The following is a 19,034-nucleotide window of genomic DNA, read 5'->3' as shown; positions in this document are numbered from 1 at the left end:
GTACTGAGGGAGTACGGCACTGTCGGAGGGGTAGTACTGAGCGAGTGCCGCACTGTGGGAGGGGCAGTACTGAGGGAGCACGGCACTGTCGGAGGGGCAGTACTGAGGGAGCACGGCACTGTCGGAGGGGCAGTACTGAGGGAGCACGGCACTGTCGGAGGGGTAGTACTGAGGGAGTGCCGCACTGTGGGAGGGGCAGTACTGAGGGAGCACGGCACTGTCGGAGGGGCAGTACTGAGGGAGCACTGCACTGTCGGAGGGGCAGTACTGAGGGAGCGCCGCACTGTCGGAGGGACAGTACTGAGGGAGCACGGCACTGTCGGAGGGGCAGTACTGAGGGAGCACGGCACTGTCGGAGGGACAGTACTGAGGGAGTGCCGCACTGTGGGAGGGGCAGTACTGAGGGAGTACGGCACTGTCGGAGGGGTAGTACTGAGGGAGTACGGCACTGTCGGAGGGGCAGTACTGAGGGAGCACGGCACTGTCGGAGGGGCAGTACTGAGGGAGTGCCGCACTGTGGGAGGGGTAGTACTGAGGGAGTACGGCACTGTCGGAGGGGTAGTACTGAGGGAGTGCCGCACTGTGGGAGGGGCAGTACTGAGGGAGCGCGGCACTGTCGGAGGGGCAGTACTGAGGGAGCGCGGCACTGTCGGAGGGGCAGTACTGAGGGAGCGCTGCACTGTCGGAGGGGCAGTACTGAGGGAGCGCCGCACTGTCAGAGGGGCAGTACTGAGGGAGTGCCGCACTGTCGGAGGGGCAGTACTGAGGGAGCACGGCACTGTCGGAGGGACAGTACTGAGGGAGTGCCGCACTGTGGGAGGGACAGTACTGAGGGAGCGCTGCACTGTCGGAGGGACAGTACTGAGGGAGTGCCGCACTATCGGAGGGGCAGTACTGAGAGAGCACGGCACTGTCGGAGGGGCAGTACTGAGGGAGCACGGCACTGTGGGAGGGGCAGTACTGAGGGAGCACGGCACTGTCGGAGGGGCAGTACTGAGGGAGTGCCGCACTGTCGGAGGGGCAGTACTGAGGGAGCGCGGCACTGTCGGAGGGGCAGTACTGAGGGAGCCCCGCACTGTCGGAGGGGCAGTACTGAGGGAGCGCCGCAGTGTCGGAGGGACAGTACTGAGGGAGTGCCGCACTGTGGGAGTGGCAGTACTGAGGGAGCACGGCACTGTCGGAGGGGCAGTACTGAGGGAGCACGGCACTGTGGGAGGGGCAGTACTGAGGGAGCACGGCACTGTCGGAGGGGCAGTACTGAGGGAGCACGGCACTGTGGGAGGGGCAGTACTGAGGGAGCACGGCACTGTGGGAGGGGCAGTACTGAGGGAGCACGGCACTGTCGGAGGGACAGTACTGAGGGAGTGCCGCACTGTGGGAGTGGCAGTACTGAGGGAGCACGGCACTGTCGGAGGGGCAGTACTGAGGGAGCACGGCACTGTGGGAGGGGCAGTACTGAGGGAGCACGGCACTGTGGGAGGGGCAGTACTGAGGGAGCACGGCACTGTCGGAGGGGCAGTACTGAGGGAGCGCGGCACTGTCGGAGGAGCAGTACTGAGGGAGCGCCGCACTGTGGGAGGGGCAGTACTGAGGGAGCATGGCACTGTCGGAGGGGCAGTACTGAGGGAGCGCCGCACTGTGGGAGGGGCAGTACTGAGGGAGCACGGCACTGTCGGAGGGGCAGTACTGAGGGAGCGCTGCACTGCACTGTTGGAGGGTCTGTCATTCGGATGAGACGTTAAACCGAGGCCCCCTGCCCACCCCACCAGGTCTGCTGGCTTGGGCTGGGTGTTACAGATCCCAAGGGCACTCTTGGAAGCAGAGCTGGGGGTGGGGGGGGAATGAATTCTCCCAGTGTCCTGGAGCCCAATATTACTTTCTCAACCAGCAACCCGCGCCCCACCCCACCTTAAAAAAAAAACAATCCACATTAACTGGGTCATTCATCACGCCGCTGTCTGTGGGATCTTGATGAGCAGAAAATGGCCGCCGACTAGCACACTCGGGACATCCCAGAGCGCGCAAAGTCGTTTTACAAACAACTCCCGGCTGACAGACAGCGGCAAGACCCCTCCTCCCCCAGACCCGTCCAATGTGATCCAAGCAAAGACCGTCAGAGAATGCCTCTGGGTCGTCTTAAGATGGCCAGGCCAGCCGACGCAATCTCCAGCCTGTCTGCTGCCTACCTTTTTTTCCCCCCCTGACAAGGGTCCCTTTATCCTAGCGGGGAGAGAGAGAGTCAACCGCCCGGCTCGCTGCCCCCAACGAGCCACCACTGGTGGCATAATCAGCGCCGGAATGAGGTCAGGCTGGGGTTTTCTGTGGGTGGGGGTCCCACGTGCCTTCGACAGTGACTGCTGGAAGAGATTGCGGTTCACGCCCTAGTTACTGGAGGGGTATGAACAGAGCAATATTCTGAGCACGAGAGGCCCCCCCCCCACACTCCCAAGAAACGCAGGACTGAACCCCAAGACCATCAGTGCCCCGGACGCTAGCTGCCTCGGAGATAGGGGGGCGGGGTGTAGGTCACCTATTCGCATTAACATTCAGTCAGAGACTACGGTTCACAATAACCGGAATGGAATCTTCATTGTTTCGCAACGGTTTGCCCTCGTTAATTCAAGTATTCTACAAACTAGTTTCGCGCCCGCTTCCGTGTAATCGACCTACTCGTAAATAAATCCGACTAACTGTCTTAACCTGGAGGCGACGGCGCGGCTTTGAGCCGACAGGAGGTCGGATCGTCTTGGCTGCGGTAAAAAAAGGGTGGTAACAGTGCGCGCGGTCGTGCCTTGCACTCCGCTTCACGTCACGGCACGACTAAAAGGAGGGAGTTTGAGTTCATTGGGAGACACGGTGGAGCCGGGAGGGAGCCCCGGAGCTGGTAATGGCGATCGCCGACACTCCGGCGAGGTTCCTCCCGGGGCCGCGAGGCTAACGGTCAGTGCTGGGCAAGGCGCTCTCCTCTCCGTGCTCCTCCTGGTGCTTCTCCAGCATCGACATGGTCTTGAAGCTCTTGCCACAGTCGGAGCAGATGAAGAGTTCCGCCACTTCCTGATACTCCCCGTCCGATGGGTCGGAATCCCGGGACTGATCCTGCATCGCAGCTTCGGTCTGCTCCGAGCCGCTCAGGTCGAGGCAGCCCACCTCCAACACGCTGTGAGAGAGAGAAGGGAGGCAGATCAGCGCCAGCGCAGCCAGCCACACCCCCCTATCCAACCGATCACCGGGGTGACCGCCCCACCTCCCGGCACTGGCTCAGGAGGCCGAGTGTTCTAACCTCCCAGTCCAGGGACTCGAGCCCATAATCCGGGCCCACACTCCCGGTACTTTGTCAGTAGAATCTGTTCAGGACTTTCCCCCGCTCCCTCCCTCGATCTCCCCCCAACCCGCGGTTTCCCACTCCCCTCCCTCGGTACCTCCTGCCTGCTTCAGTCACTCCCCTCCCTCGGTCTCACTCCATCTCCCTCCCACCTCCTTCGGTCTCCCTCCCACCTCCCTCGGTCTCCCTCCCACCTCCCTCGGTCTCCCCCCCAACCCGCGGTTTCCCACTCCCCTCCCTCGGTACCTCCTGCCTGCTTCGGTCCCTCTGTCTCACTCCATCTCCCTCGGTCTCCCTCCCACCTCCCTCGGTCTCCCTCCCACCTCCCTCGGTCTCCCTCCCACCTCCCTCGGTCTCCCTCCCACGGTCTCCCTCCCACCTCCCTCGGTCTCCCTCCCACCTCCCTCGGTCTCCCTCCCACCTCCCTCGGTCTCCCTCCCCCCTCCCTCGGTCTCCCTCCCACCTCCCTCGGTCTCCCTCCCTCCCCCCTCCTTCGGTCTCCCTCCCACCTCCCTCGGTCTCCCTCCCCCCTCCCTCGGTCTCCCTCCCCCCTCCCTCGGTCTCCCTCCCTCGGTCTCCCTCCCCCCTCCCTCGGTCTCCCTCCCTCGGGTCTCCCTCGGTCTCCCTCCCCCCCCCTCAGTCCCACACTAGCTTCTACAAGAATGTAAAAAGGAAAAGAGTAGCAAAAGTAAACGTTGGTCCCTTAGAGGCTGTGACAGGACAAAATATAATGGGGAATAAAGAAATGGCAGAGATTTTAAACAAATATTTTGGATCTGTCTTCGCAGTAGAAGACACAAACCTTATCTGAGGAAGGATGTTCTTGCCATGGAGAGAGTGCAGAAAAGATTCACCAGGCTGATACCTGGGATGGCAGGAATGACGTATGAGGAGAGATTGGGTCGATTGGGCTTATACTCGCTGGAGTTTAGAAGAATGAGAGGGGATCTCATTGAAACTTATAAAATTCTAACAGGACTAGACAGTCTAGATGCAGGAAGGATGTTCCCGATGGTTGGGGGAGTCCAGAACCAGGGGTCACAGTCTAAGGATAAGGGGTAAGCCATTTAGGACTGAGATGAGGAGGAATTTCTTCACCCAGAGAGTGGTGAACCTGTGGAATTCTCTACCACAGAAGGCCAATTCATTAAATATATTCCAGAAGGAGTTAGATATATTTCTTAAGGCCAAAGGGATCAAGGGATATGGGGAGAAAGCAGGGACAGGGTACTGAATTTGGATGATCAGCCATGATCGCATTGAATGGCGGAGCAGGCTCGAGGGGCCGAATGGCCGACTCCTGCTACTATCTTCTATGTAAATAGCATACCAAAAATAGTGGGGCACCAAGGGGCTAATAGAGTGAGGAAATTAAAGTAATTAAGATCAACTTGAGAAACGAATGGGACTGAAAGCCGACAAATCCCCTGGACCCGATGGCCTGCATCCTTGGGTTCTAAAAGAGGTGGCTGCAGAGATAGTGGATGCATTGGTTTTGATCTTCCAGAATTCCCTAGATTCTAGAACGGTCCCAGCGGATTGGAAGGTAGCAAGTGTAACCCCGCTATTTAAGAAAGGAGGGAGAGAGAAAACGGGGAACTACAGGCCAGTTAGCCTCACATCATTCATCGGGAAAATACTGGAATCCATTGTTAAGGAAGTGGTAACAGGGCAACATGGTTTGATGAAAGGGAAATCGTGTTTAACAAATTTGAGAGTTTTTTGAGGATGTAACTAGCAGGGTAGATAAAGGGGAACCAGTAGATGTAGTATATTTGGATTTTCAAAAGGCATTCGATAAGGTGCCACATAAAAGGTTATTACACAAGATTAGGGCTCATGGGGTTAGGGGTAATATAGTAACATGGATAGAGGATTGGTTAACGGACAGAAAACAGAGAGTAGGGATAAACGGATCTTTTTCAGGTTGGCAGGCTGTAACTAGTGGGGTGCCGCAAGGATCAGTGTTGGGGCCTCAGCTATTTACAATCTATATTAATGACTTAGATGAAGGGACCGAGTGTAATGTATCCAAGTTTGCTGATGATACAAAGCTAGGTGGGACAGTAAGCTGTGAGGAGAACACAAAGAGTCTCCTACTGATATATTAACAGGTTCCTCTAATGAGGCCATATGGGTAGAACTTAAAAACAAAAAGGGGGGCAAGCACGTTGCTGGGAGTGTACTATAGGCCCCCAAACAGTCAGGGGGAGATGGAGGAACAGATATGTAGGCAAATCTCAGAGAACTGTGCAATAGGGTAATAATAGTGGGGCATTTCAACTTCCCCAATATTAACTGGGATAGTCAGAGTGTGAAAGGCTTAGAGGGTGCAGAATTCTTAAAGTGCATCCAGGAGAGCTTTTTGAGCCAGCATGCAGAAAGTCCTACAAGAGAGGGGGCAGTACTGGACCTAATTCTAGGGAATGTGGCCGGGCAAGTGGTAGAAGTGTTAGTAGGTGAGCACTTTGGTGACAGTGACCATAATTCGGTGAGATTTAAGGTAGTCATGGAAAAGGACAGAGATGGACCGGAAATAAAGCTTCTAAATTGGGGGAAGGCCAATTTTAATAGGATAAGGCAGGATCTGGCCAAAGTGGACTGGGATCAGCTACTTGTAGGAAAATCCACATCGGAGCAATGGGAGTCTTTCAGAAAGGAAATAGAGAGAGTACAATGGCAACATGTTCCCGTAAAGGTCAAGGGTGGGACCAACAAACCCAGGGAACCTTGGATGTCAAGGGATATACGAGAATGGATTAGGGAAAAAAGGGGGGCTTTTGGCAGATACAAAGGACTAAAGACAGAGGAAGCCCTAGAGGAGTATAAAAAGTGCAGGGGGATACTTAAAAAATAAATTAGGAGAGCGAGGAAGGCCCATGAAATAACACTGGCGAGCAAAATAAAGGAAAATCCTAAGGTGTTTTATAAGTATATTAAGGGCAAGAGGATAACTAGGGAAAGAGTAGGGCCCATTAGGGACCAAAGTGGTAATCTGTGTGTGGAGCCAGAAGATGTAGGTGGGGTTTTAAATGAATTTTTTGCATCTGTGTTCACTATGGAGAAGGACGATGTATACATAGAAATCGGGCAGGGGGACTGTGATATACTTGAACATATTAGCATCGAGAGGGAGGATTACTGGCGGTTTTAGCAGGCTTAAAAGTGGATAAATCCCCAGGCTCGGACGAGATGTATCCCAGGCTGCTGTGTGAGGCAAAGGAGGAGGTTGCAGGGGCTCTGACACAAATTTTCAGAACCTCTCTGGCCACAGGGGATGTGCCAGAGGACTGGAGAACAGCTAACGTAGTACCATTATTCAAGAAGGGTAGTAGGGATAAACCAGGGAATTACAGGCCAGTGAGCCTAACATCAGTGGTAGGGAAATTATTGGAAAAAATTCTGAGGGACAGAATTAGTCTCCACTTGGAGAGGCAAGGATTAATCAGGGATAGTCAGCATGGCTTTGTCAAGGGAAGATCATGTCTGACTAATTTGATTGAATTTTTCGAGGGGGTGACTAGGTGTGTGGATGAGGGTAGTGCAGTGGATGTGGTATACATGGATTTCAGTAAGGCTTTCGATAAAGTCCCGCATAGGAGACTGGTCAAGAAGGTAAGAGCCCATGGGATCCAGGGTGCCTTGGCACATTGGATCCAAAACTGGCTTAGTGGCAGAAGGCAGAGGGTGATGGTCGAAGGTTGTTTTTGTGACTGGAAGCCTGTGTCCAGTGGGGTACCGCAGGGATCGGTGCTGGGTCCCTTGCTGTTTGTGGTCTACATTAATGATTTGGATGTGAATGTAAAAGGTATGATCAGTAAGTTCGCAGATGACACGAAAATTGGTGGGGTGGTAAATAGCGAGGAGGGTAGCCTCAGTCTGCAGGACGATATAGATGGGTTGGTCAGATGGGCGGAACAGTGGCAAATGGAATTTAACCCTGAAAAGTGTGAGGTGATGCATTTTGGGGGGACTAACAAGGCAAGGGTATACACAATGAATGGTAGGACCCTAGGAAAGACAGAGGATCAGAGGGACCTTGGTGTACATGTACATAGATCCCTGAAGGCAGCAGGACAGGTAGATAAGGTGGTTAAAAAGGCATATGGGATACTTGCCTTCATTAACCGAGGCATAGAATATAAGAGCAGGGAGGTTATGATGGAGCTGTACAAAACGCTGGTTAGGCCACAGCTGGAGTACTGTGTGCAGTTCTGGTCACCACACTATAGGAAGGATGTGATTGCTTTGGAGAGGGTGCAGAGGAGATTCACCAGGATGTTACCTGGGCTGGAGCGCCTCAGCTATGAAGAGAGGCTGGACAGGCTGGGGTTGTTTTCCTTGGAGCAGAGAAGGCCGAGGGGGGGCCTGATTGAGGTGTACAAAATGATGAGGGGCATAGATAGGGTAGATAGAAAGGAACTTTTTCCCTTAGTAGAGGGGTCAATAACAAGGGGGCATAGTTTCAAGGTAAGGGGCAGGAAGTTTAGAGGGGATTTGAGGAAAAACTTTTTCCCCCAGAGGGTGGTTGGAATCTGTAACTCACTGCCTGAAAGGGTGGTAGAGGCAGGAACCCTCACAACATTCAAGAATCATTTGACAGACCGCAAGGCTCTACAGATGGTAGTGAAAGCTGCACAACACACTATAGGAATTAAACTACCTGCTGTGCAGGATACCTACCCCGAGAGGTGCCGGGGGAAGGCCCTGAGAATCATTAAAGACGCGAGCCACCCCAGCCACAACCTCTTCGCCCTGCTCCCGTCCAGTAAGAGATACCGAAGCATACGGTCTCGTACCAACAGGTTTCGAAACAGCTTCTACCCCAAGGCCATAAGACTCATGAACGATTAATTTATTATTATTTATTACTGTTGTTTTATTTATTATAACTGTCTTTCTATGAGTATTTTATCATTGTTATACCATATTAAATCCAATGTCGGGAGGACTCGTGAAAATCAACATTTCATTGTGCAGTACACACGTCTGCTGCATATATGACAAATAAAATTGAATTGAATTGAATTGAATTGGATGAGCACTTGAAATGCCATAGCATACAAGGCTATGGACCAAATGCTGGAAAATGGGATTAGATTAGACAGGGCTTGATGGCCGGCGCGGACACAATGGGCCGAAGGGCCTCTCGCTGTGCGGTACAACTCTATGACTCTAGTCTGCAAAGGGATATAGAGAGACTGAGTGAGTGGGCAGTAAGGTGGCAGGTGGAGTATAATGTGGGGAAATGTGAGGGTATTCACTTTGGTAGGAAGAATAGAAAAACAGAATATTTTTTAAATGGTGAGAAACTTTCAAATGTCGGTGTTGAGAGAGATTTGGGTGTCCTCGTACAGGAAACACAGAGAGCTAGCATGCAGGTACAGCAAGCAATTAGGAAGGCAAATGGCATGTTGGCCTTTATTGCAAGAGGGTATGGAGTATAAGAGTGAGGAAGTCTTGCTACAATTGTACAGGTGAGACCACACCTGGAGCACCGTGCACAGTTTTGGTCTCATTTTTTTAATCGTTGATAGGATGTGGGCGTCGCTGGCAAGGCCAGCATTTATTGCCCTTCCCTAGTTGTCCTCGAGAAGGTGGAAGGATCTACTTGCCTTGGAGGCGGTGCAACGAAGGTTCACCAGACTGATTCCTGGGATGAGAGAGCTGTCCTATGAGGAGAGATTGAGTAGATTGGGCCGATACTCTCTGGAGTTTAGGAGAATGAGAGGTGATCTCATTGAAACGCACAAGATTCTGAGGGGGATTGACAGGGTAGATGCTGAGAGGCTGTTTCCCCCTGGCTGGAGAGTCTCGAACCAGGGGTCACAGTCTCAGGATAAGGGGTCGGCCATTGAGGACTGAGATGAGGAGGAATTTCTTCACTCAGAGGGCGGTGAATCTTTGGAATTCTCTGCCCCAGAGAGCTGTGGAGGCTCAGTCGTTGAGTATATTCAAGGCAGAGGTCGAGAGATGATTGGACTCTCGGGGAATCGAGGGATACGGGGATCGGGCGGGGAAAGGGGAGTTGAGGTCGATGATCAGCCGCGATCTTATTGAATGGCGGAGCAGGCTCGAGGGGCCAAATGGCCTTCTCCTGCTCTTAATTCTGATGTTCTCCCATTCCCCCCCTTGGTCTCCCTCCGCCCTCCTCCCTCAGTCTGTGTTCCCCAGCCCCCCCCCGCCCTCAGTCTGTGTTCCCCATTCCCCCTCCCTCGGTCTGTGTTCCCCATTCCCCCCTCCCTCAGTCTGTGTTCCCCATTCCCCCCTCCCTCAGTCTGTGTTCCCCGGTCCCCCCTCCCTCAGTCTGTGTTCCCCATTCCCCCTCCCTCAGTCTGTGTTCCCCAGTCCCCCCTCCCTCAGTCTGTGTTCCCCATTCCCCCCTCCCTCAGTCTGTGTTCCCCATTCCCCCCTCCCTCAGTCTGTGTTCCCCATTCCCCCCTCCCTCGGTCTGTGTTCCCCATTCCCCCTCCCTCGGTCTGTGTTCCCCATTCCCCCCTCCCTCGGTCTGTGTTCCCCATTCCCCCTCCCTCGGTCTGTGTTCCCCAGTCCCCCTCCCTCGGTCTGTGTTCCCCAGTCCCCCCCTCCCTCAGTCTGTGTTCCCCATTCCCCCCTCCCTCAGTCTGTGTTCCCCATTCCCCCTCCCTCAGTCTGTGTTCCCCATTCCCCCCTCCCTCAGTCTGTGTTCCCCAGTCCCCCCTCCCTCAGTCTGTGTTCCCATTCCCCCCTCCCTCAGTCTGTGTTCCCCATTCCCCCTCCCTCAGTCTGTGTTCCCCATTCCCCCCTCCCTCAGTCTGTGTTCCCCAGTCCCCCCCTCCCTCAGTCTGTGTTCCCCATTCCCCCTCCCTCAGTCTATGTTCCCCATTCCCCCTCCCTCAGTCTGTGTTCCCCATTCCCCCTCCCTCAGTCTGTGTTCCCCATTCCCCCCTCCCTCAGTCTGTGTTCCCCATTCCCCCCTCCCTCAGTCTGTGTTCCCCATTCCCCCCTCCCTCAGTCTGTGTTCCCCATTCCCCCCTCCCTCAGTCTGTGTTCCCCATTCCCCCTCCCTCAGTCTGTGTTCCCCATTCCCCCCTCCCTCAGTCTGTGTTCCCCATTCCCCCCTCCCTCAGTCTGGGTTCCCCAGTCCCCCCTCCCTCAGTCTGTGTTCCCCATTCCCCCTCCCTCAGTCTGTGTTCCCCATTCCCCCCTCCCTCAGTCTGTGTTCCCCATTCCCCCCTCCCTCAGTCTGTGTTCCCCATTCCCCCCTCCCTCAGTCTGTGATCCCCATTCCCCCCTCCCTCAGTCTGTGTTCCCCATTCCCCCCTCCCTCAGTCTGTGTTCCCCATTCCCCCCTCCCTCAGTCTGTGTTCCCCATTCCCCCCCTCCCTCAGTCTGTGTTCCCCATTCCCCCCTCCCTCAGTCTGTGTTCCCCATTCCCCCCTCCCTCAGTCTGTGTTCCCCATTCCCCCTCCCTCAGTCTGTGTTCCCCATTCCCCCCCTCCCTCAGTCTGTGTTCCCCATTCCCCCCTCCGTCAGTCTGTGTTCCCCATTCCCCCCTCCCTCAGTCTGTGTTCCCCATTCCCCCCCTCCCTCAGTCTGTGTTCCCCATTCCCCCCTCCCTCAGTCTGTGTTCCCCATTCCCCCTCCCTCAGTCTGTGTTCCCCATTCCCCCCTCCCTCAGTCTGTGTTCCCCATTCCCCCTCCCTCAGTCTGTGTTCCCCATTCCCCCCCTCCCTCAGTCTGTGTTCCCCATTCCCCCCTCCCTCAGTCTGTGTTCCCCATTCCCCCCTCCCTCAGTCTGTGTTCCCCATTCCCCCCTCCCTCAGTCTGTGTTCCCCATTCCCCCCTCCCTCAGTCTGTGTTCCCCATTCCCCCCCTCCCTCAGTCTGTGTTCCCCATTCCCCCTCCCTCAGTCTGTGTTCCCCATTCCCCCTCCCTCAGTCTGTGTTCCCCATTCCCCCTCCCTCAGTCTGTGTTCCCCATTCCCCCTCCCTCAGTCTGTGTTCCCCATTCCCCCTCCCTCAGTCTGTGTTCCCCATTCCCCCTCCCTCAGTCTGTGTTCCCCATTCCCCCTCCCTCAGTCTGTGTTCCCCATTCCCCCTCCCTCAGTCTGTGTTCCCCATTCCCCCTCCCTCAGTCTGTGTTCCCCATTCCCCCTCCCTCAGTCTGTGTTCCCCATTCCCCCTCCCTCAGTCTGTGTTCCCCATTCCCCCCTCCCTCAGTCTGTGTTCCCCATTCCCCCCTCCCTCAGTCTGTGTTCCCCATTCCCCCCTCCCTCAGTCTGTGTTCCCCATTCCCCCCTCCCTCAGTCTGTGTTCCCCATTCCCCCTCCCTCAGTCTGTGTTCCCCATTCCCCCCTCCCTCAGTCTATGTTCCCCATTCCCCCCTCCCTCAGTCTGTGTTCCCCATTCCCCCTCCCTCAGTCTGTGTTCCCCATTCCCCCCTCCCTCAGTCTGTGTTCCCCATTCCCCCCTCCCTCAGTCTGTGTTCCCCATTCCCCCCTCCCTCAGTCTGTGTTCCCCATTCCCCCCTCCCTCAGTCTGTGTTCCCCATTCCCCCCTCCCTCAGTCTGTGTTCCCCATTCCCCCCTCCCTCAGTCTGTGTTCCCCATTCCCCCCTCCCTCAGTCTGTGTTCCCCATTCCCCCCTCCCTCAGTCTGTGTTCCCCATTCCCCCTCCCTCAGTCTGTGTTCCCCATTCCCCCCTCCCTCAGTCTGTGTTCCCCATTCCCCCTCCCTCAGTCTGTGTTCCCCATTCCCCCCTCCCTCAGTCTGTGTTCCCCATTCCCCCCTCCCTCAGTCTGTGTTCCCCATTCCCCCTCCCTCAGTCTGTGTTCCCCATTCCCCCTCCCTCAGTCTGTGTTCCCCATTCCCCCCTCCCTCAGTCTGTGTTCCCCATTCCCCCTCCCTCAGTCTGTGTTCCCCATTACCCCCTCCCTCAGTCTGTGTTCCCCATTCCCCCCTCCCTCAGTCTGTGTTCCCCATTCCCCCCCTCCCTCAGTCTGTGTTCCCCATTCCCCCCTCCCTCAGTCTGTGTTCCCCATTCCCCCCTCCCTCAGTCTGTGTTCCCCATTCCCCCCTCCCTCAGTCTGTGTTCCCCATTCCCCCTCCCTCAGTCTGTGTTCCCCAGTCCCCCCTCCCTCAGTCTGTGTTCCCCATTCCCCCCTCCCTCAGTCTGTGTTCCCCATTCCCCCCTCCCTCAGTCTGTGTTCCCCATTCCCCCTCCCTCAGTCTGTGTTCCCCATTCCCCCTCCCTCAGTCTGTGTTCCCCAGTCCCCCCTCCCTCAGTCTGTGTTCCCCATTCCCCCTCCCTCAGTCTGTGTTCCCCATTCCCCCTCCCTCAGTCTGTGTTCCCCATTCCCCCTCCCTCAGTCTGTGTTCCCCATTCCCCCCTCCCTCAGTCTGTGTTCCCCATTCCCCCCTCCCTCAGTCTGTGTTCCCCATTCCCCCTCCCTCAGTCTGTGTTCCCCATTCCCCCCTCCCTCAGTCTGTGTTCCCCATTCCCCCTCCCTCAGTCTGTGTTCCCCATTCCCCCCTCCCTCAGTCTGTGTTCCCCATTCCCCCTCCCTCAGTCTGTGTTCCCATTCCCCCTCCCTCAGTCTGTGTTCCCCATTCCCCCTTCCTCAGTCTGTGTTCCCCATTCCCCCCTCCCTCAGTCTGTGTTCCCCATTCCCCCTCCCTCAGTCTGTGTTCCCCATTCCCCCTCCCTCAGTCTGTGTTCCCCATTCCCCCTCCCTCAGTCTGTGTTCCCCATTCCCCCCTCCCTCAGTCTGTGTTCCCCAGTCCCCCCTCCCTCAGTCTGTGTTCCCCATTCCCCCTCCCTCAGTCTGTGTTCCCCATTCCCCCCTCCCTCAGTCTGTGTTCCCCATTCCCCCCTCCCTCAGTCTTCGTTCCCCATTCCCCCTCCCTCAGTCTGTGTTCCCCATTCCCCCCCTCCCTCAGTCTTCGTTCCCCATTCCCCCTCCCTCAGTCTGTGTTCCCCATTCCCCCCTCCCTCAGTCTGTGTTCCCCATTCCCCCCTCCCTCAGTCTGTGTTCCCCATTCCCCCCTCCCTCAGTCTGTGTTCCCCATTCCCCCTCCCTCAGTCTGTGTTCCCCATTCCCCCCTCCCTCAGTCTGTGTTCCCCATTCCCCCCTCCCTCAGTCTGTGTTCCCCAGTCCCCCCTCCCTCAGTCTGTGTTCCCCACCCCCCTCCCTCAGTCTGTGTTCCCCATTCCCCCTCCCTCAGTCTGTGTTCCCCATTCCCCCCTCCCTCAGTCTGTGTTCCCCATTCCCCCCTCCCTCAGTCTGTGTTCCCCATTCCCCCCTCCCTCAGTCTGTGTTCCCCATTCCCCCCTCCCTCAGTCTGTGTTCCCCATTCCCCCCTCCCTCAGTCTGTGTTCCCCATTCCCCCCTCCCTCAGTCTGTGTTCCCCATTCCCCCCTCCCTCAGTCTGTGTTCCCCATTCCCCCCCTCCCTCAGTCTGTGTTCCCCATTCCCCCCTCCCTCAGTCTGTGTTCCCCATTCCCCCTCCCTCAGTCTGTGTTCCCCATTCCCCCCTCCCTCAGTCTGTGTTCCCCATTCCCCCCTCCCTCAGTCTGTGTTCCCCATTCCCCCCTCCCTCAGTCTGTGTTCCCCATTCCCCCTCCCTCAGTCTGTGTTCCCCATTCCCCCTCCCTCAGTCTGTGTTCCCCATTCCCCCTCCCTCAGTCTGTGTTCCCCATTCCCCCCTCCCTCAGTCTGTGTTCCCCATTCCCCCCTCCTCAGTCTGTGTTCCCCATTCCCCCCTCCCTCAGTCTGTGTTCCCCATTCCCCCTCCCTCAGTCTGTGTTCCCCGGTCCCCCCTCCCTCAGTCTGTGTTCCCCATTCCCCCCTCCCTCAGTCTGTGTTCCCCATTCCCCCCTCCCTCAGTCTGTGTTCCCCATTCCCCCTCCCTCAGTCTGTGTTCCCCATTCCCCCCTCCCTCAGTCTGTGTTCCCCATTCCCCCCTCCCTCAGTCTGTGTTCCCCATTCCCCCTCCCTCAGTCTGTGTTCCCCATTCCCCCCTCCCTCAGTCTGTGTTCCCCATTCCCCCCTCCCTCAGTCTGTGTTCCCCATTCCCCCCTCCCTCAGTCTGTGTTCCCCATTCCCCCCTCCCTCAGTCTGTGTTCCCCATTCCCCCCTCCCTCAGTCTGTGTTCCCCATTCCCCCCTCCCTCAGTCTGTGTTCCCCATTCCCCCCTCCCTCAGTCTGTGTTCCCCATTCCCCCCCTCCCTCAGTCTGTGTTCCCCATTCCCCCTCCCTCAGTCTGTGTTCCCCGTCCCCCCTCCCTCAGTCTGTGTTCCCCATTCCCCCTCCCTCAGTCTGTGTTCCCCATTCCCCCTCCCTCAGTCTGTGTTCCCCATTCCCCCCCTCCCTCAGTCTGTGTTCCCCATTCCCCCCTCCCTCAGTCTGTGTTCCCCATTCCCCCCTCCCTCAGTCTGTGTTCCCCATTCCCCCCTCCCTCAGTCTGTGTTCCCCATTCCCCCCTCCCTCAGTCTGTGTTCCCCATTCCCCCCTCCCTCAGTCTGTGTTCCCCATTCCCCCTCCCTCAGTCTGTGTTCCCCATTCCCCCCTCCCTCAGTCTGTGTTCCCCATTCCCCCCTCCCTCAGTCTGTGTTCCCCATTCCCCCTCCCTCAGTCTGTGTTCCCCATTCCCCCTCCCTCAGTCTGTGTTCCCCATTCCCCCTCCCTCAGTCTGTGTTCCCCATTCCCCCCTCCCTCAGTCTGTGTTCCCCATTCCCCCTCCCTCAGTCTGTGTTCCCCATTCCCCCCTCCCTCAGTCTGTGTTCCCCATTCCCCCTCCCTCAGTCTGTGTTCCCCATTCCCCCCTCCCTCAGTCTGTGTTCCCCATTCCCCCCTCCCTCAGTCTGTGTTCCCCATTCCCCCCTCCCTCAGTCTGTGTTCCCCATTCCCCCCTCCCTCAGTCTGTGTTCCCCATTCCCCCTCCCTCAGTCTGTGTTCCCCATTCCCCCCCTCCCTCAGTCTGTGTTCCTCATTCCCCCCTCCCTCAGTCTGTGTTCCCCATTCCCCCTCCCCTCAGTCTGTGTTCCCCATTCCCCCTCCCTCAGTCTGTGTTCCCCATTCCCCCCTCCCTCAGTCTGTGTTCCCCATTCCCCCTCCCTCAGTCTGTGTTCCCCATTCCCCCTCCCTCAGTCTGTGTTCCCCATTCCCCCCTCCCTCAGTCTGTGTTCCCCATTCCCCCCTCCCTCAGTCTGTGTTCCCCATTCCCCCCTCCCTCAGTCTGTGTTCCCCATTCCCCCTCCCTCAGTCTGTGTTCCCCATTCCTCCCTCCCTCAGTCTGTGTTCCCCATTCCCCCTCCCTCAGTCTGTGTTCCCCATTCCCCCCTCCCTCAGTCTGTGTTCCCCAGTCCCCCTCCCTCAGTCTGTGTTCCCCATTCCCCCTCCCTCAGTCTGTGTTCCCCATTCCCCCCTCCCTCAGTCTGTGTTCCCCATTCCCCCTCCCTCAGTCTGTGTTCCCCATTCCCCCCTCCCTCAGTCTGTGTTCCCCATTCCCCCCTCCCTCAGTCTGTGTTCCCCCGGTCCCCCTCCCTCAGTCTGTGTTCCCCATTCCCCCCTCCCTCAGTCTGTGTTCCCCATTCCCCCTCCCTCAGTCTGTGTTCCCCATTCCCCCCTCCCTCAGTCTGTGTTCCCCATTCCCCCCTCCCTCAGTCTGTGTTCCCCATTCCCCCCTCCCTCAGTCTGTGTTCCCCATTCCCCCCTCCCTCAGTCTGTGTTCCCCATTCCCCCTCCCTCAGTCTGTGTTCCCCATTCCCCCCTCCCTCAGTCTGTGTTCCCCAGTCCCTCCTCCCTCAGTCTGTGTTCCCCATTCCCCCCTCCCTCAGTCTGTGTTCCCCATTCCCCCCCTCCCTCAGTCTGTGTTCCCCATTCCCCCTCCCTCAGTCTGTGTTCCCCGGTCCCCCTCCCTCAGTCTGTGTTCCCCAGTCCCCCTCCCTCAGTCTGTGTTCCCCATTCCCCCTCCCTCAGTCTGTGTTCCCCATTCCCCCCTCCCTCAGTCTGTGTTCCCCGGTCCCCCCCTCCCTCAGTCTGTGTTCCCCATTCCCCCCTCCCTCAGTCTGTGTTCCCCGGTCCCCCCTCCCTCAGTCTTCGTTCCCCGGTCCCCCCTCCCTCAGTCTGTGTTCCCCGGTCCCCCTCCCTCAGTCTGTGTTCCCCATTCCCCCCTCCCTCGGTCTGTGTTCCCCATTCCCCCCTCCCTCAGTCTGTGTTCCCCATCCCCCCCGACATAAATCGTGCCATTCATGTAGAAAGGACTTGTGAAATATACTGGGCGGCCTGCTGGTGGCGCTGTCCAGGGAGAGTATAAATACTCGGGCACAGGCCCAGCTTGCTCAGGGACATTTTGTAAACAGGAACTAGTGAAGGACAACTAGACTTCCATGCTGTGAAACAGTCGATTAAAGCCTTGTTCAATACTCTGACTAAGTGCAGCCTAATTTTCTTTTGTCCCCTCCTCCCTCAGTCTGTGTTCCCATGTCCCCCTCCCTCAGTCTGTGTTCCCCGGTCTCTCTCCTGTCGGTCGCCTCCCATTCCCCCTCCCTCAATCGCCGTTCCCCGGTCTCTCGCCCGTCGGTCGCCTCCCATTGCCCCGCGGCGGTGTTACCTGTCCGTGTCGCCTGCCCGCAGCAGCAGGTGCCTTCCCGCGCCGTCCCCGTGCGCGGCGGCCCGGCGGCAGCGTCCCCGGTGCTTCTTCTCCTGGGCGTGGGTGCGCTGGTGTCGCCGCAGGATGGAGGACTGGCTGAAGTCCTTGTGGCAGACGGGGCAGGAGAAGGGCTTCTCGCCGGTGTGAACCCGCTGGTGGGTGGCCAGGTTGGAGAGCCGGCTGAAGGCCCGGCCGCAGGTCCGGCAGGAGAAGGGCTTCTCGCCCGTGTGGGTCAGCTGGTGCTTGACCAGGTTGGAGGGCTGGCTGAACTCCTTGCCGCAGGTCCGGCAGGGGAACGGCCGCTCGCCCGTGTGGGTGCGCTCGTGCCGCACCAGGTTCGACTTGTGGTTGAAGTCCTTCTCGCAGGTCGGGCACTTGAAAGGGCGCTCGCCCGTGTGGACCCGCAGGTGGCGCTCGAAGTGGCACGAGTGCTCGAAGGTCTTGCCGCAATCCGAACAAATGAAGCCCCCGCTGACCCGGCCGGCAGCGTCTGCGGATGCCCCCGCTCCCGGGGGGACGGAAAATGGCCCGGATCTCCGCCGGGAGCATCTTCCTCGGCCGTGGCGCCGACTCCCGCTGCCCCTCCTCCATGGGTCGTTCCTGCAACAGACGCAACCCGTTACCGACAGCCCATAATATCCACATTCCTCCCTCTCACACACACACACACAAGAAACTGGAGCAGGAGTCGGCCATTCGGCCCCTCGAGCCTGCTCCGCCATTCAATGAGATCATGGCCGATCTGATCTTGGCCTCAGCTCCATTTTCCCCGTCACCCTCGGCTCCCCTGTTTTTCATTTAGTCCCATTAGTTTCTCCAGTGCTTTCTCTCTCCTTATATTAATCACGTTAAAGTTCCTCACCCTCATTTGACCCCTTGGTTCCCCACCATTTTGTGTCTTCTACTGCAAGGACAAGACACAAAATATTTGTTTAACGTTTCAGCCATTTCCTTATTCCCCATTATAATTTCGCTTGTCTCAGCCTCTAAGGGACCAACGTTTACATATCCACATTCACCACCACCCCCCCCACTCTCACACAGCCCATAATATCCACATTCATCCCCCTCACAAACACAGCCCATAATATCCACATTCACCCCCCCCCTCACACACACAGCCCATAATATCCACATTCATAGAGTTATACAGCACAGAGAGAGGCCCTTCGGCCCGTCGTGTCCGCGCCGGCCATCAAGCCCTGTCGATTCTAATCCCATTTTCCAGCACTTGGTCCGTAGCCTTGTATGCTATGACGTTTCAAGTGCTCATCCAAATGCTTCTTGAATGTTGTGAGGGTTCCTGCCTCTACCACCCTTTCAGGCAGTGAGTTCCACATTCCAACCACCCTCTGGGTGAAAAAGTTTTTCCTCAAATCCCCTCTAAACCTCCTGCCCCTTACCTTGAAACTATGCCCCCTGGTTATTGACCCCTCTACTAAGGGGAAAAGTTCCTTTCTATCTACCCTATCTATGCCCCTCATCATTCTGTACACCTCAATCAGGCCCCCCCCTCAGCCTTCTCTGCTCTAAGGAAAACAACCCCAGCCTGTCCAGTCTCTCTTCATAGCTGAAGCGCTCCAGCCCAGGTAACATCCTGGTAAATCTCCTCTGCACCCTCTCCAATGCAATCACATCCTTCCTATAATGTGGCGACCAGAACTGCACACAGTATTCCAGCTGTGGCCTAACTAGCGTTTTGTACAGCTCCATCATAACGTCCCTGCTCTTATATTCTATGCCTCGGCTAATGAAGGCAAGTATCCCATATGCCTTTTTAACCACCTTATCTACCTGTCCTGCTGCCTTCAGGGATCTATGTACATGCACACCAAGGTCCCTCTGATCCTCTGTCCTTCCTAGGGTCCTACCATTCATTGTGGATTCCCTTGCCTTGTTAGTCCTCCCAAAATGCATCACCTCACACTTTTCAGGGTTAAATTCCATTTGCCACTGTTTTGCCCATCTGGAGGCTTCCCTCCTCGCTAGTTACCACTCCACCAATTTTCGTGTCATCTGCGAACTTACTGATCATACCTCCTACATTCATATCTAAATCATTAATGTACACGACAAACA

The 19,034-nt window shown here is 56.9% G+C and overlaps 1 pseudogene across 1 annotated transcript; it reads right to left on the bottom strand.

Annotated features, from left to right (window-relative positions):
• Window positions 1–1,772: 1,772 nt before the first annotated feature.
• On the bottom strand, window positions 1,773–17,546 carry LOC147084808 (uncharacterized; annotated as a pseudogene). The gene is made up of 2 exons (XR_015075860.1): window positions 16,917–17,546; window positions 1,773–3,157 (listed from the first exon to the last, which is right to left on the bottom strand). The product of XR_015075860.1 is annotated as an uncharacterized LOC147084808 (transcript).
• Window positions 17,547–19,034: the final 1,488 nt, after the last annotated feature.

Source organism: Somniosus microcephalus, unplaced genomic scaffold, assembly GCF_052327205.1.
Source record: "Somniosus microcephalus isolate GS21.2 unplaced genomic scaffold, FLI_Smic_1.0 unresolved_chr9, whole genome shotgun sequence".
Taxonomy (NCBI): Eukaryota; Metazoa; Chordata; class Chondrichthyes; order Squaliformes; family Somniosidae; genus Somniosus; species Somniosus microcephalus.
This window is presented reverse-complemented; position numbering and strand designations above follow the sequence as displayed.